This window comes from Octopus sinensis, linkage group LG7 (assembly GCF_006345805.1).
Source record: "Octopus sinensis linkage group LG7, ASM634580v1, whole genome shotgun sequence".
Classification (NCBI taxonomy): Eukaryota; Metazoa; Mollusca; class Cephalopoda; order Octopoda; family Octopodidae; genus Octopus; species Octopus sinensis.
The window spans coordinates 88,283,281-88,300,689 of NC_043003.1; the positions used below are offsets into that span (position 1 = coordinate 88,283,281).

Consider the following 17,409-nt stretch of genomic DNA (forward strand, 5'->3'; position numbering starts at 1 on the left):
TACGGACAGACTTGGCAAAAGGAATTCGGAATCAAGAGTGAGGCAGGTTACTAGCTTAAGTATGCATAGCCATGTCGAGGAGTAGGAAGAGGAGTCCAGACAGACAATGTAAGGAGAGAAACCCCGCGAAGAACCGGCAGCCAATTTCTAATCAGCCCTGTAAGGGAGATAGATCTTAAATATCTATAACGATAACTAGTGAATTATACAGAATATGCAAAAACGAGGCGAGGCTGAAATAGTAAACAGAGTGGCGACTAGGGGGATCAGAATAATAATAATTAATAAATAATAATAATAAATAGAGATACGGATGAATTAAAGTTCAAAGATTTCTTATCTTGGGATCACTTCGTTTACGGACAGACTTGGCAAAAGGAATTCGGAATCAAGAGTGAGGCAGGTTACTAGCTTAAGTATGCATAGCCATGTCGAGGAGTAGGAAGAGGAATCCAGATAGACAATGTAAAAAGAGGGGGAGAGAAACACCGCGAAGAACCGGCAGCCAATTTTTTATATATTCACCCATGTGCTTTCACAAACCAACGAAGTGATCCCAAGATAAGAAATCTTTGAACTTTAATTCATCCGTATCTCTATTTATTATTATTATTTATTAATTATTATTATTCTGATCCCCCTAGTCGCCACTCTGTTTACTATTTCAGCCTCGCCTCGTTTTTGCATATTCTGTATAATTCACTAGTTATCGTTGTAGATATTTAAGATCTATCTCCCTTACAGGGCTGATTAGAAATTGGCTGCCGGTTCTTCGCGGTGTTTCTCTCCCCCTCTTTTTACATTGTCTGTCTGGACTCCTCTTCCTACTCCTCGACATGGCTATGCATACTTAAGCTAGTAACCTGCCTCACTCTTGATTCCGAATTCCTTTTGCCAAGTCTTTCCGTAAACGAAGTGATCCCAAGATAAGAAATCTTTGAACTTTAATTCATCCGTATCTCTATTTATAAAAAAAATTTTCTAATATTCTTCAGACATATTGACGCAAATATATATACTTTTTAACATTTAAGCCTTCTGTCGTTTTTTCACTCTTTACTATTTTTATATATATATATATATATATAAATAAATCCTTAAATCCTTAAAAATGATGGGGCACCACCGCTGGGGCACCACCGCTGAATGAGCTACACTAATTTGTGAATCCACCTCTGATACGTGGCACTTGATCAACAAGGGAGTTCGATGCTGTTACCCGCATCCGCGTCTCCTGTCGGGAGGTAGGTTCATCTGGGACTCCCGACAAGAAGAGATCCAGTTTAGTTTTAAAGAAACCCACATCCACACCATGTAAGTCTCTCAGGCATTTAGGGAGGATGTTAAAGAGCTGTGGTCCTCTGAAACCCAAGCTGTTGCAGTATCTGGACCTGTATTTTGATGGTGATGTTGGAATCCTTGGCACCATGCAGTGGCGCCCCGTTCTGCGGTTGGGGTAACTTTGAATGCCAAAGTTTGGGACAAGACCCTCCAGGATTTTCCAGATGTATATCACTGCATATCTCTCCCGCCTCCGCTCTAGGGAGAAGAGGTTTAATACCTTCAGTCTTTCCCAGTAGCTGATATTTTGCATTGAGACGATTTTCTTTGTGTAGCTTCTCTGAATTGCTTCGAGTTCTGCTGTTAGTTTTATATTGTGTGGTGACCACAGTTGGGAGCAGTAGTCCAAGCGGCTGAGGACGAATGTTTTCCATAGGACCATCAGTGTCTCCTTCTCTCTTGTTCTGAAAGTTCAGAGAATCCATCCAGCTAGCCGTCTGCATTTTATCACCAGATTAGCAATATGCACTTGGAAAGATAGATCATTGCACATGTCAATGCCCAGGTCACGCACTGATTTTGACTCAGGGATTGCAATTCTTCCTGGGCCAGTGTATCCAGTCTGCATGTCGTTTACCTTTGTGTGCCAGTAGCGCAGGGCCTGGAACTTACCTGCATTAAACTGCATGTTGTTGTCCTCAGCCCACCTGTATATTGTGTCCAGCTCCTGTTACAGATGCGCAATATTTTCAGGGTTTTGTATTGCGTGGGAGACATTTGTGTCATCTGCATAGCTAGCAAGGGTGGTCATCGTAGCAACTGAAGGCATGTCTGAAAGGGCCACTATGAACATCAGTGGCCCCAAGACAGTGCCCTGTGGGACACCGCTTGTTATTTGCGTTTCCTTGGAGGTGGCTCCATTGCTCACAACTGCCTGTTTTCTGTCTTTTAGGAAGTTGTGCAGCCACTCTCCAAGTTTCCCGCCTATGCCGAGACCGTGCAGTTTGTGACAGATCATACTATGGTCGACCTTATTAAAGGCTTTTGCAAAGTCGAGATATATTACATCCATATTTGAGCCATTTAGTAGCTGTTTCAACACCCAGTCATAGTGTTGCAGGAGCTGTGTTAGGCAGCCTCTACCTGGTTGAAATCCATGCTGGGTGTCAGACAGCAAGTCATTTTCTTCAAGGAACATGATTAGTTTCTTACGGACTATTTGTTCCATGACTTTGCTGATGTGTGAGGTCAGAGAGATAGGCCTATAATTTTTAGCATCTGCTCTGCTACCTCCCTTATGGATAGGGCATATTACCCCCTCTTTTAATTTGACTGGGAGCTTACCACTTGCAAGAAAGCTCTGAAAAAGAAGCTGTAGCGGTTTTGCAAGGGCTCGTTTGCACGATTTGAGAAGGATCGCTGGGAATCCATCAGGTCCAGCAGCTGAGTTTGTGTCAATCTCATCTATGGCTAGTGTGATATCATCATCTTTGATGTCGATGTACTCAATTTTTGCCTCTTTGGCCGCAGGTAAAGTGGCAAAGAATTCTTCTGGGTTGTTTACTTGCCTGTGTCCTAGAGGTGTAGTGAACACACTTTGGAACTGTTCGTTCAGTATTTCACTTATCCTCGTGGGATTTCCTGTGAGAGAGCCATCTTTTTGGAAGAGAGGTCCTATTCTCTGGTGCACTGTGGCTGTCTCTTTGGCAAACTTAAAGAAAGCTTTAGGGTTTGATTTTATATTTTCTATTACCCAAGCTTCTTTATCTGCTCTCTCCTTTTCATGGGACTGATATAGACTTTTCTCAGTTTCCATTAGCATTCTTTCGTGCCGAGACTTCTCACCACTTTTGGTGTGCTTGCTCAGGCGGTTCGCAATCCTTGTCCGTCGTCTCATAAGAATTCTCCTTTCTCTAGGGATCCTGTTTTTGTTCTTGTGTGTGCTGGCCCTGCACACTGGGACATATTTGTCACATATGGCTTGTATTATGGACATGAAGTGTTTGTGTTTCATGTTTATGTCCGGTGTGGAGAGACATTCAGGCCAATCCTGTTTGAGGATCTCTTTCTCAATCAACTTCCAGTTGGCTTTATGAAAGTTTAAGTTGGAGAGATGGTGGATGCTTCGTATAGGCTGTGTGTCTACGGGGGCTTTTGTTCCATACATAGACAGCTCTATTATGTTGTGATCCGAGATCATTGTCGGCATCACATTAACATTATGGATAATATCCATATTGTTTGTGAAGCAGAGATCCAGTATATTATCTGCCCTTGTTGGTTGCAGAACTATTTGCTCCATGAAAGAGGCATTTGTATATATATATATATATATATGTATATATATATATATATATATTGTATATATATATATATATATATGTATATATATATATATATATGTATATATATATATGTATATGTATGTATATGTATATATATATATATATATATATATATATATATATATATATATATATATATGTATATGTATATGTATATATATGCATATGCATATATACCTTTAATCGAGCAACTCAACCCCGGACTTATTCTTTGTAAGCCTACTATTTATTCTATCGGTCTCCTTTGCCGAACCGCTAAGTGATGGGGGACATAAACATACCAGCATCGGTTGTCAAGCAATGCTAGGGGAACAAACACAGACACACAAACACACACGCACATACATATATATACATATATACGACGGGCTTCTTTCAGATTCCGTCTACCAAATCCACTCAGAAGGCTTTGGTCGACCCGAGTCTATAGTAGAAGACACTTGCCCAAGGTGCCATGCAGTGGGACTGAACCCGGAACTATGTGGTTGGTGAGCAAGCTACTTACCACACAGCCACTCCTGCGCCTATATATATATATATATATATATATATGTATATGTATATATATATATATATATATATTATATATATATATATATATATATGTAAGTATATGTATATGTATATGTATATATATATATATATAGTATATGTACATATATATATATGTACATGGAGTGGTTGGCGTTAGAAAGGGCATCCAGCTGTAGAAACACTGCCAGATCAGACAGGCGCCTGGTGCAGCCTCCTGGCTTCCCAGACCCCAGTCGAACTGTCCAACCCATGCTAGCATGTAAAGCGGACGTTAAACGATGATGATGATGATGATATGTATGTATATGTATATGTATGTATATGTATATATATCTACGTATATATATACATATATATGTGTGTGTATATGTATATGTGCATATATATATGAATATATGTATATATGTGTATATATATATATATATGTATATCTATATCTATGTATATCTATATCTATGTATATTTATGTATATATGTGTGTGTGTGTGTGTGTGTGTATATATATATATATATATACGGCCATGACAAAAGATCAAGACCTCTGGAGATATGCTGTGACTGCGAAGACCCGGCAAATAAAGTGAGTTCACGGTTGTAATCTACACCAGTTTTGAGTAAGCATTAGCCCATTCAAAAGTACCTTGGATCATAGGGCAACCTGATGTGCTTGTGTAGACCTATTGAGTCAAGTACATCAACAGCAAAATGAAAATCAAATGGAAATTGTAATTGTGATACCCGTGCCAGTGGCACGTAAAAAGCACCATCCAAACGTGGCCAATGCCAGCGCCTTCTCAGGTGGCTTCCATCCTGGTGTCATGTAAAAAGCACCAACTGATTGTGGCCGTCGCCTCCCTCCTTTGGCCCCTGTGCCAATGGTATGTAAAAAGCAACCATTAAACTCATGGAGTCATTGGCGTTTGAAGGGCATCCAGCTGTAGAAACATTGCCAGATCAGACTGGAGCCTGGTTCAGGCTCCTGGCTTCTCAGACCCCAGTCGAACCGTCCAACTCATGCTAGCAGGGAAAATAGACATTAAATGATGATGATGATGATGATGTATATCTATATCTATATGTATATATATATAAGCATTAAACTGAATCCCAAAACTTTCTATAAATTCGCAAAGGAAACAGCCACAATACAACATAAAATAGGACCATTGTTGCAAGGAAATGACTCACTGATGGCAGACCCAGGAAGGACAAGTGAGTTACTCAGTGAACAAATTAAAGAGTGTCTTTGCCTCCCCACCTTGGACACATGCAGATAAAAAATCCAGCTGAATTCTTTCATATTGCAGCCCTCTTGCAGCTATCAATTACATCAACATTGAGGAAACAGATGTGACAGTGGCCATATCTGAAATGAACTCATGCTCCCCAACTGGTCCTGATGGCTTCCCAGCCATTCTCATAAAGTCATGTATGCAGGCTTTAGCGAAACCACTTCACATACTTTTCCAAAGTTTCCTTCCAAATGGTATACTTCCTAAAAAGCTGAAAGAAGGTTTATATGCCCTATCCACAAAGGTGGAAGCTGAGCAGAGGCCAAAAACTACACATCAATCTCCTTGACTTCACATATCAGTAAAGTCATGGAGTGAATCATTAGATATATGTATATATACACAGATGTATGTATATACATGTATATATATATATATAGATGTATATGTATAGCTGTATATGTATTGATGTATATGTATAGATGTATTTCTATAGCTGTATATGTGTAGATGTATATTTATATATATATAGATGTACATGTCATATGTACACATATCATCATCATCATCATCGTTTAACGTCCGCTTTCCATGCTAGCATGGGTTGGATGATTTGACTGAGGTCTGGCTGCACCAGGCTCCAATCTGATCTGGCTGAGTTTCTACAGCTGGATGCCCTTCCTAACCCCAACCACTCTGAGAGTGTAGTGGGTGATTTTATGTGCCACTGGCACAAGGGCCAGTTAGGCAGTACTGGCAACAGTCATGCTCAAATGGTGCTTTTTATGTGCCACCTGCATAGGAGCCAGTCCAGTGGCACTGGCAACGACCTTGCTCAAATGTTTTCTCACATGCCTCCAGCACAACTGCCAGAAAGGCAACGCAGGTAACAATCACACTCAAATGGTGCTTTTTACGTGCCACCGGCACAGAAGCCAGTTTGTTGCTCTGGCAACGGTCATGCTCGGATGGTACTCTTAGTGCTCTACTAGCATGGATGACAATTTTGGTTTCAGTTTCATTTGCCTCAACAGGTCTTCACAAGCATAGTTTAGTGTCCAATGAAGGAAAGGCACACATTATATACCTTTCCTTCATTATATATACACATAAATACATATATACACCCATACATACCCATACACACACACACACATATACATAGGTGCAGGTGTGGCTATGTGGTAACAATCTTGGTTCCAAAAAACATGGTCCTGGTTTCAGTCCCACTGTATGGTGACTTGGTAGGTGTCTTCTGCTATAGCCTCAGACCAACCAAAGCCTTGTCAGTGGATGACGATGACAGAAACTGAAAGAAATCAATCATATATATATGAATGTATATATGTAAGTGTATGTGTGTGTCTTTTTTCTGTGTTTCTCCCTCATCACTGCTTCACAACTGCTGTTCGTTTATTTACATCCCCAAAACTTACTGGTTTCACAAGAAGAAACTGATAGAATAACTACCAGGCTTATCAAAATAAAAAAAACCCACTAGGCAGTGTCTCATCTTTTTGTTTGCCCACTCAGTTGTATCTATCAATTTATTTTTGTGTGTGTGTGTGTGTATATATATATATATATATTATACACACACACATATATACATGTATGTATATGTGCATATTCATATCTATTATATCACAGTCAATGTCTTTGTGTTACTTATTCATTCGAAAACTGCTGCACCAATCCTAATGAAATTTGGAAGACAAAATCCAAGCCTAGGGAGAAGGGTAATGCCGAGTGTTTCGTACAATTTCATGGACCAAAATTACTGAATGGATCCTTATGATATTTGGAACTTAGATTCAGTGCATAAGGGTGGGTATAATGCAATATGTTTGGTTTGAATTTTAGATAGCTTAATGGCTTGAATTTCAGATGGCTTTAAATCAATAAATAAGGAGTTATTAGTAATTAAAGTTTGAAAATTTTAGCCAAGTGTAAGCCACAGACACATTTATGTCTGTTTCGATAGTAACATGCAGAAACATGAGGACTCTTTTGCCTGTTGCCAGAGTAACAGTCTTTGAAAAATCTTTTATCTACGAGGAAGCACATGTTGACAAATGTTAGTTTACTTGTTTCTTTTTGTCATTGAGCCTAAGGTGCCACACAGTAGAATGAACCTGAATTTAGGTGGTTAAAAAGTGAACTACTGAACAATGCAGTCACACCAGTGTCTAACCAACATTAATAATGAGTTAATTTTAACTGCAAACAAACTAATATAACAAAACATTATTAACATTTCTACAGATTGAATGATCACACAGATCCTCTTCTTGATCACTGGTCAAAGTTGAAGTGATCAAACAGAAAAAGGTGAAAATTCCTAGATTTTGAGTTATGGATGTAATTATTTATAATATTATATATTAATATTAATTAATATTATACTGAGTTTCCAAACGCTTTACCTTAATAAAAATCAACAAGAAACGTTTTTTTGCTAGTTAAAATTTTTATTCTTCGATTTATATTTTGATAATTTTTGTATATTTTCATACAAGGAATCATTAGGTATTTGCACAAACAAGAAAAATAAAACAAAAACAAAATATAAAATGTCCAACACTTTTATTGATTTGTCATAATTAGTTTGTATTGACTGAAATCAGTCTGAAATGGTTAAAAGGTTATAAGTTCACAGCACCAGGCACAAAGGCCAAATTAAAATTTCACAATGTCCGTGCTTTTCTCAAGAACATTATCAGTGTAAGTAAAGGGAATTGGTTTCAATGAGAAACAAATTAGGCCACAGACTTGTTTGGACCTTTCAACTCTGTAGCACTCACCTCAAAGACAAATATGAAGATAAATAGGCAATTTTAGCATGACCTCAAAACATATCTGGTACATATTTATTGACTCCTGGAAAGGTGAAATTGGGGGCATTTAGTTTAATGAATTCACCAATGAATTCAATGAGTTCCCAAGAATTCACTATCTCAACAGTTTTTAATGATAATTGTTTTTAGTATAAACACAAAGCCTGTAGTTTTCATGGGTTAGGTGATTACTCCTCACCCACCCTTTATGCCCTTCGCTGGTATTTTATTTTGTCAATCAGCAAAAGGATGAATGGCAAAATTGACAACATGTGGGGTCTGAACTCAGACTGTAACTAAAGACTGGAAAGAATTTTATCTGACACTCTAATAATTCTGCCAATCCATCATCCTTTTAATAATAATTCTTTCAAATGTTAGAAGGTCAGCAAATTTTAAGGAGAAGGAGTTAGTCAATTACATTGACCCCAGTACTTGACAGGTGCTGTATTTCATCGAGCCCAGGAGAATGAAAGGCAAAGTTGACCTTGGCAAGATTTGAACTCAGAACATAAAGAACCAGAAGACATTGCTGAGCATTTTGTTTGATGTGCTAGCAATTCTGCTAACTCATTAGCTTTCAAATAATAATAATTTCTAGTATAGGCACAAGGCCATAAATTTAGGGGAATAGTTTAAATGATTAAAATCCATCTAGGTATTTACCTGAACTTTGTTGACCTTGCTACGATTTGAACTCAGGATGTTAAAGAGACAGAAATTGTTTATAAGATAGGCACAAAATCTTAAATTTTAGAAGGAACAGTTAATAACATCGTCAAGTATTTAACCAGAATAATGACTCAATTAATTAGAGATTCTGATAATAGGGAGAGGCATAGGATTTAAAAAAATAAAGGGTTTCTTGCAATGTGAGATTTTGTTTTGTTTGGGGAGGGGGAGAATGAGTATTTTATAATGTTCATGCTTTTCCTCCAAAACAATCACTGAAGGAAACAAAGCTCTTAACTTGGACATAACTTTAGTTGCATGCAGTCAGATTGCCTTGGATTTATTTCAATGTACACTACATTTAGAAATAATGGTTATGGGGGCATGCAGTGGGTGAATTCATGGTTAGAATGTAAAATAAAGAGAATGAGATTTCAAAACAGAAGAGAAATAAAAATGTAAGGTTGAGTCCCCTTTCCTCCAGATCAAACAAGGGGGAACTCAAGAAGTAGAAAAAATAAATTGAAATGTTATATGAAACACCAAATTTATAAACTCTCATAGCAGTAACTTAGCCAATTGACTGTAGATCTCTGATATGGTTTGTGCTGAAACAGGAGGTAATGCGCTATCAACAGCCATTATCAGGGAACACAAAGTAAATAATGCATAGTGCAGAAAGGTCTGAAAGTCATGTCTTTATACACTATGTGTGTGTCTATATATATATATATATTTATAAGTAGTTAAGTTTATGTCCGGTCATAGTGACCAATGGTTTTGCATCCACAAAGACCTTAAACTTATGAACAGCTCATCAAACTTTAATGCCAAAGACAAATGTAACTCTTCACATCTGGGAGGCAAGAATCCATTATGGTCATTTGGGCAGCAACAAATAAATAGTCCAGGGTCAGTAAGGATGGCTTATCTCCGTTAGACCAGTTTTGTGTGACCTAAAAGATGGGGAACAAAGGATTTATCCCTTGGGCTGCTTTTGGATTCTAAGGGCCCTTCCGGGTCTAGTTGGAGAACAGGGTTTCCCATGCTTGCAGCAGGTAGTGGTTGAAATGGATGCAAGGACGGCAAATTTCCTGGTGATTGTTCAGTGATCCAACTTCCAGGGAGTCTTTGAGTATCCATGCTCCCTTGGGTCTGCAAAGCTTGCAGCATTCACTCCTGTTAATGTAGGGTAATGGCCACTCTAAGATCCTCCACTTGATATTCTATAGGGTACCTTAATCGTTGAGGCACAATACGTGTCTGGTCAGGGGTGTGATAAATAATTTTTCTGGAATCCTGAAAGAGGACCTGTGGCTGTACAGTCATCACTTGAAGGCTGTCCCAGCTGACCCAATCTGATATATATCCAGCTACCCTTTTTACACACGCTCACACACACACACAAATTAAACGCACCTCATGAAACACGTGCAGAAGTGAAATTTGGAACTGAAATAGAAAGTATTAAAATAAATTCTACGATATGGTATATTAGGATTTGATGAATTGCATGAGGACTTTTATCTCTAAATGACATATTTTTTTTTGAGAATAATTCAATTTATTTGAATCCCTGTGACAGCAGAATTTTTATACCCTAATTAATACATAATCATATATATATATATATATATGTTAGTTATCGCCATACAAATATGGCATTCTTATAAAAATAAGAATAAAGCTGTCCGCTTATTAGCTCCATGAGGCCATCGCCTTAAGTTAGCTATTTGATACACAAACTGTATCCATATAACCTTCGAACAAGGGAGGTCAGTCGCTCCACACTACTTGACCGGCAGCTACAGACGCGTTTCGGGGTATTGCCCCTTTTCAATGCAGCATAGCCAGCCAGTACGTGTCGCTTCCGACAATCTCTGTTCGATGGTTTTATTTACCTAGTTTCGGTGGAATACATCCACTTGTTTTCAATAATAGAAATATTAAAATTACTAAGTCTCTCTAAAAGAGAGACTTAGTAATTTTAATATTTCTATTATATATATATATGTATATATATATATAATCATACATAATTATATATATATACTGTTATATGTATATATTTTTATTTTTATATATATATATACATACATTTATATAAGTAATCATACATAATTATATATATATATATACTTTTATATAAAAACTTACTTGGAGAAAAGAAAAGAAACGAAACGACGCGAGGGCGCTCAGTCATACGATAATTTAAAAAATAAAATATATGCATATATACATGTATGTACGTACCTACATCTACATGTATATACACATGCATATATATATAGATATATATATATATCTATAATAGTACAGGACACCACAAATAGAATATATATATATATACAACATATATATTATACATATATATATATACATGTATATATATATAGACACACATGTATATATATATATATACACACATATATATATATACACACATATATATATATATATATACATGTATATATATATATATATACATATATATACATATATATACATGTATATATATATATATACATATATACATAGACATATATATACATATATATACCATATTATACATATATATATATATACATATATATATATACATATAATATATACATATAATACATATATATACATATACATATATATATACATATACATATATATAATACATATAATACATATACATACATATACATATATATATACATATACAATATATATACATATATTATATATACATATATACGTATATATATACATTATACGTATATATATACTATATATACATATAATATATATATACTATATATATACGATATATACATATACATATATATATACATATATATATATATACATACATATATACAGTTATATCATATATATATATACATATACATACATACATATATATATATACATACATATATATATATACATATATATTATTAGTGAATTGAAGAAATGGAGTTGAATATGTATATGTAATGTATATATGAATATGTATATTATATATATATATTGTATATCTATAATGTATATATATTATATGTATATATGTATATATTATATGTATATATTGTATATATATATATATATATATATGTATACATATATATATATATAAGGCGCATGGCTCAGTGGTTAGAGCGTTGAGCTTACGATCGTGAGGTTGTGAGCTCGAATCCCGACCGGGCTGCGTGTTGTGTTCTTGAGCAAGACACTTTATTTCACGTTGCTTCCAGTTCACTCATCTGTAGAAATGAGTTGCGACGTCACAGGTGCCAAGCTGTATCGACCTTTGTCTTTCCCTTGGATAACACTGGTGGCGTGGAGAGGGGAGGCCGGTATGCATGGGCGACTACTGGTCTTCCATAAAACAACCTTGCCCAGACTTGTGCCTCAGAGGGTAACTCTCTAGGTGCAAACCCATGGTCACTCATAACCGAAGGGGGTCTTTACCCTTTATATATATGTATATATATATATATGTATATATATACATGTATATATATATATGTGTGTATATATATGTGTGTATATATATATATACATGTGTATATATATATATATGTATATATATATATATGTATATATATATATATGTATATATATATATGTGTGTATATATATATATATATTCTATTTGTGGTGTCCTGTACTCATATATATATATATATATATATGCATGTGTATATACATGTAGATGTAGGTACGTACATACATGTATGTATGCATATATTTTATTTTTTAAATTATTGTATGACTGAAGAAATGGAGTTGAAGAAATGGAGTTGAATATTAAATTCAATTATCCGCACCAACGCACGTTTGCAACACCATATGGTTGTACCTCCAACCGTGCTTTCTTCTTCTGCTGTGATTTTGCTACCAAGGTATCGGTTAAACTTTTGATTAATCTGCAACAAGATTATTCATCTTTCTATTTCACCAAATTCATACAAATATATATCTATATATATATAATATACATATATACATATATATATACATACATACTATATATATACATATAATATATATATATATAATACATATATATAATACAATTACATATTACATATATATACATATACATATATATATATACATATACATAATATACATTATACATATATATACATATACATATATAATATACATATATATACATACATAATATCTATATATATATAATATATATATACACATAATATATATCGTCTATATATATATTATATATATATTGTATCATATATATATTATACATGTTATATTATATACCTACGTATATTATTGTATATATTTATATACATGTATATATATATTGTATATATATATAATATATAATAAATTATATATATATATAATATATACTATATATATATATGATATTATATATTATAATATACATATAGATATATACATGTATATATATATATACTATATATATATATACATTGTATATATATATATAATATATATATATACATGTATAACGTGGGTGAATATATATATAATTCTATGTTATAAACATTTTATATTAAATTATAAAATTATATATCTAACATATATACATATTGAAATATATATTTATTATCCTAAAAACATATATATAAACAACATGTAATAGAGTATATATATAGTGTATCTCGCTTTACGTGAGCGTAGGACACACACAAAAATACCTCTATCTCGCTCAGTAACTACGGCACGACGAAATTTTTTAAAAATTTATACAATATATATTTTGGAAAGGAAAAAATATTATCACCATTTCAGAGACATTTATATATTCTCTACAATACTATATATATATATTATATTTATATATACGATATTATATAAATATATTATATACATATATATAATATCATATATCTCATATATACATATATATTATATAACATGTATATATCTCTATATATAAAACTGAAATGCGTTTTTACCGCTTGGATCGCTTTCAATGCCACTACGTCCCGTCTGATTCGCTCCAAAATTTACAGGGACATGTAGAATGAGGTGACGATGCCCGTGGGCTACCTTAGAAATCCCTTTCTTAAAAGGTGTGGTTGCTAGGGGCCATCTTCCTCACTCACGCTATTTCCTCTATTGCTCCTCAACTCACTCTCGCTATTTCCTCTCTTCCCAGAACATTTTCACTCACTCTATCTCTTAGCTTCCCATAACTTTCACTTATGTATCTGTCTGCATTCATACAGAGAAACAAATATTCCATTGCCATCGCATTCTATTGTCTACCTGTCAACGTGCCGATCGACCAAATACAAAGACAAGGTTACCTGCTTACCAGTCGAATTCAGCGTCAACGCTCACGTATGAGAGAGACTCCAACACACACACATATACATATATATATAAATGTATATATACAAAGTGTATATATCTGTATTTATGTATAATAAACTTTTTAATACTTTTTGATAGTTACGTAAAGGGAACTGGTTGCTTCTTTACACTTTTTGGGTGCAACTTGGGTGCGAGACAGATAATTTTCTCTGTTAATTACGTGACCAACAGGGGTCTAACAGGGGGAAATTATGCCTAAACACGAGTGCAGTGCATGTGAACATGCGACGTGCTTTGAGTCGGGAGAAGAATTGAGCTGACGCAGACGTGTTGCAAAACAAGGGAGTACATGTGCAGAACAGAGGTGCATGAGTGCAATAGGGCTTGCTAGGCTGAAATACAGTGTACAGTATTGAATATGCCAGTGATTAATACAGTAAGGCTCAGGCTGCCAGCCAGTGCTTGAGCTATTATATGCCTTGGTCGTGCAGGAACAAAAGTGTGGCATCTGGCGCGTTGTAAGGGACAAACAACTTTCTCTATGTATGCGTAACCAACCTAGGGTCTTACAGAAATGAGTTGTGTTTACAAGGGCACATTGAGCATAGAAAACAAGCGAGAAAGGCATGTGTGGCGTATGAATGTGACAGAGATAGCATTTGTGTGTGTATTAACTATGTGTGTTCGTGTGTGCGACAGAAGTACAAACAAGGTGTATGTGGGCAAAACAAAATACAGCGCATAGGAAAAGTCTCTCAGGGTATTTCAGACAAGATGGAGTTAATTTACCAGTTCGTAGTAAAGTACATAATAGCAGTTCGTTCTGTAACAGGATGTTCGGATCACAAGTGCAGATGCCGGTTGAACACATGTCGTGTAGCGGTTGTGGCTTCAATGCTGTGCCAAATTACATTGGTACAGAAGATCTTGCAGGTAGTGCTGTGCTGTTAACCTCGGTGAAAATCATAACAGCGTGAAAGCTAAACCTGAATGAGTGCTATGTACATATTAGTGTTGCTGGAGATGAAGGCGACGGAGATGGAGACGACATGAAGTTGAAGGACAACGATGGTGATGGCGACGGCAGAGAAAGGCGACGTTGAGATGAAGGTGTCGGTGGCGTTGCTGGTGTATGTTAGCGTCGTCATTGGCTGGAGCAGGAACATGACTGGCTGGTCTGGTCGTCTGTCGCTGGAACTGGAACATGGTTGAGTAAGCTCTGTGTGGACGAAGACTGCGGCGGATTGATTGGTTCAGACTAGGTAGAAACTAGATTTTAGCTAAGTGTTCTATGGTCTATGACCTGAACTCGGGAAACTTAGTTGAGTGTTCTATGGTCTATGACCAGAACTCGGGAAACTTGCTTGACTGTTCTATGGTCTATGACCAGAACTCGGGAAACTTGGTTGAGTGTTCTATGGTCTATGACCAGAACTCGGGAAACTTGGTTGAGTGTTCTATGGTCTATGACCAGAACTCGGGAAACTTGGTTGAGTCCTCATCTTATAAAATGTGGCCCCAGTAGACCCAAATGAAATCGGGTTATATTAACCAAATGTGAAAAGGGGTCTAAATGGGGCTGGAAGGGGATTAAAATTTAAAGGAGCAGGTGTTTAGCAATTCTCTGTTACATCAAGCTAAAAAATTTGCGCCAGCCTTTTAATCGTCAATGTGTTGCCGTCCATGATGAAGAAGTTTTGAATGCTTGCCATCGTGAGTCTACTGTCGTGAGAATGAATCAATTCAAAACTTGGTGTTTAGGGATTTTCTTTTACATCAAGTTCAAAATTTTACGCCAGCCGTTGAACTGTCAATGCGTTGCTGTCCGTCGTTAAGAAATGCCAGCCATGGTGACTCTACTATCCTCAAATTCTATCCCTTCAAACTTTGGTTTCCAATATTTTATTATTTTGATTCAGCTCGCAAGTTCGTCTGTCCCTTTTAAATGTTAGAGTTTTGCTGTCTGCCTTGAAGCAGACCTTTCGGTTGTTACTGCCTGATATTTATGATTGATCTTCCTAAATATTTTATTTCTCAAATTACTCAAGATCTTTTGTTGTTTATAAATGGGAGAGAGATAGATAAAGATAGAGAGTAAGAGAAAGCGAGGGAGAGTCCAAGAGAAAAGAAGAGTAAGAGAGTGGGAAAGTGAGAGAGAAACAAAGAGGGAGAATCATCATCATCATCATCATCGTTTAACGTCCGTTTTCCGTGCTAGCATGGGTCGGACAGTTTGACTGGGGTCTGGGAAGCCAGGAGGCTGCACCAGGCTCCAGTCTGATCTGGCAGTGTTTCTACAGGTGGGTGTCCTTCCTAACGCCAACCACTCTGTGAGCGTAGTGGGCGCTTTTTTCGTGCTGCCGGCACAGGTGCCAGGGGGGCTGGCAGCGGCCACGATCGGTTGCTGCTTTTTACGTGCCACCAGCACAGAAGCCAGTCAAGGCGGCGCTGCCATCCCCCACGTTCGGATGGTGCTTTTTACGTGCTGAAAGGAAGCAACAGAAAGTAACAACCACACTCTTACCCGCGCGTAGAGCGGGTCACCTTCAGCTAGTATATATATATTATATATATATTATATATATATATATATATATATATATAATATAAATAATAAATATAGGGTAGCAAAAAATTCTAGAAAAAATAGTCAAAGACTATATAATATACATTCAACAATATACGGAATGGCCATATAGGACATTCGACTCACTAGAAAGAGCAGCCAAAACTCATACCGCTAATAGTTGTAATTCTGAAATAGAAAGAGAAATAAAAACGTTTACCCCTTTTTTTGCCAAAGTTTTGCCGAAACTATGAAAGGGGTAAAAGTTTTTATTTCTCTTTCTATTTCAGAATTACAACTATTTAGCGGTATGAGTTTTGGCTGCTCTTTCTAGTGAGTCGAATGTCCTATATGGCCATTCCTTATATTGTTGTATATATATATATATATATATACTCATGTATATATATTATATATTATATATAATATAAATATATATAAATATATATATACATAAATTATATATATAAATATATATATATACATAAAAATTTATATACATATACATATATATATATATATGTATATATATATATATATATGTATATATATCTATATATATATATATATATATATAACGGGAAGCTTTATGAAAATAAACAAAACGAAGGCAGGTGGAAAACAACGAACAA

At 35.6% G+C, this 17,409-nt stretch overlaps 1 long non-coding RNA gene across 1 annotated transcript; it reads right to left on the reverse strand.

Annotated features, from left to right (window-relative positions):
• Positions 1-7,961: 7,961 nt before the first annotated feature.
• On the reverse strand, positions 7,962-10,633 carry LOC118764302. The gene is made up of 2 exons (XR_005000110.1): positions 8,911-10,633; positions 7,962-8,716 (listed from the first exon to the last, which is right to left on the reverse strand). It is a non-coding gene; the product is annotated as an uncharacterized LOC118764302 (long non-coding RNA).
• Between the last annotated feature and the right edge of the window lie 6,776 nt (positions 10,634-17,409).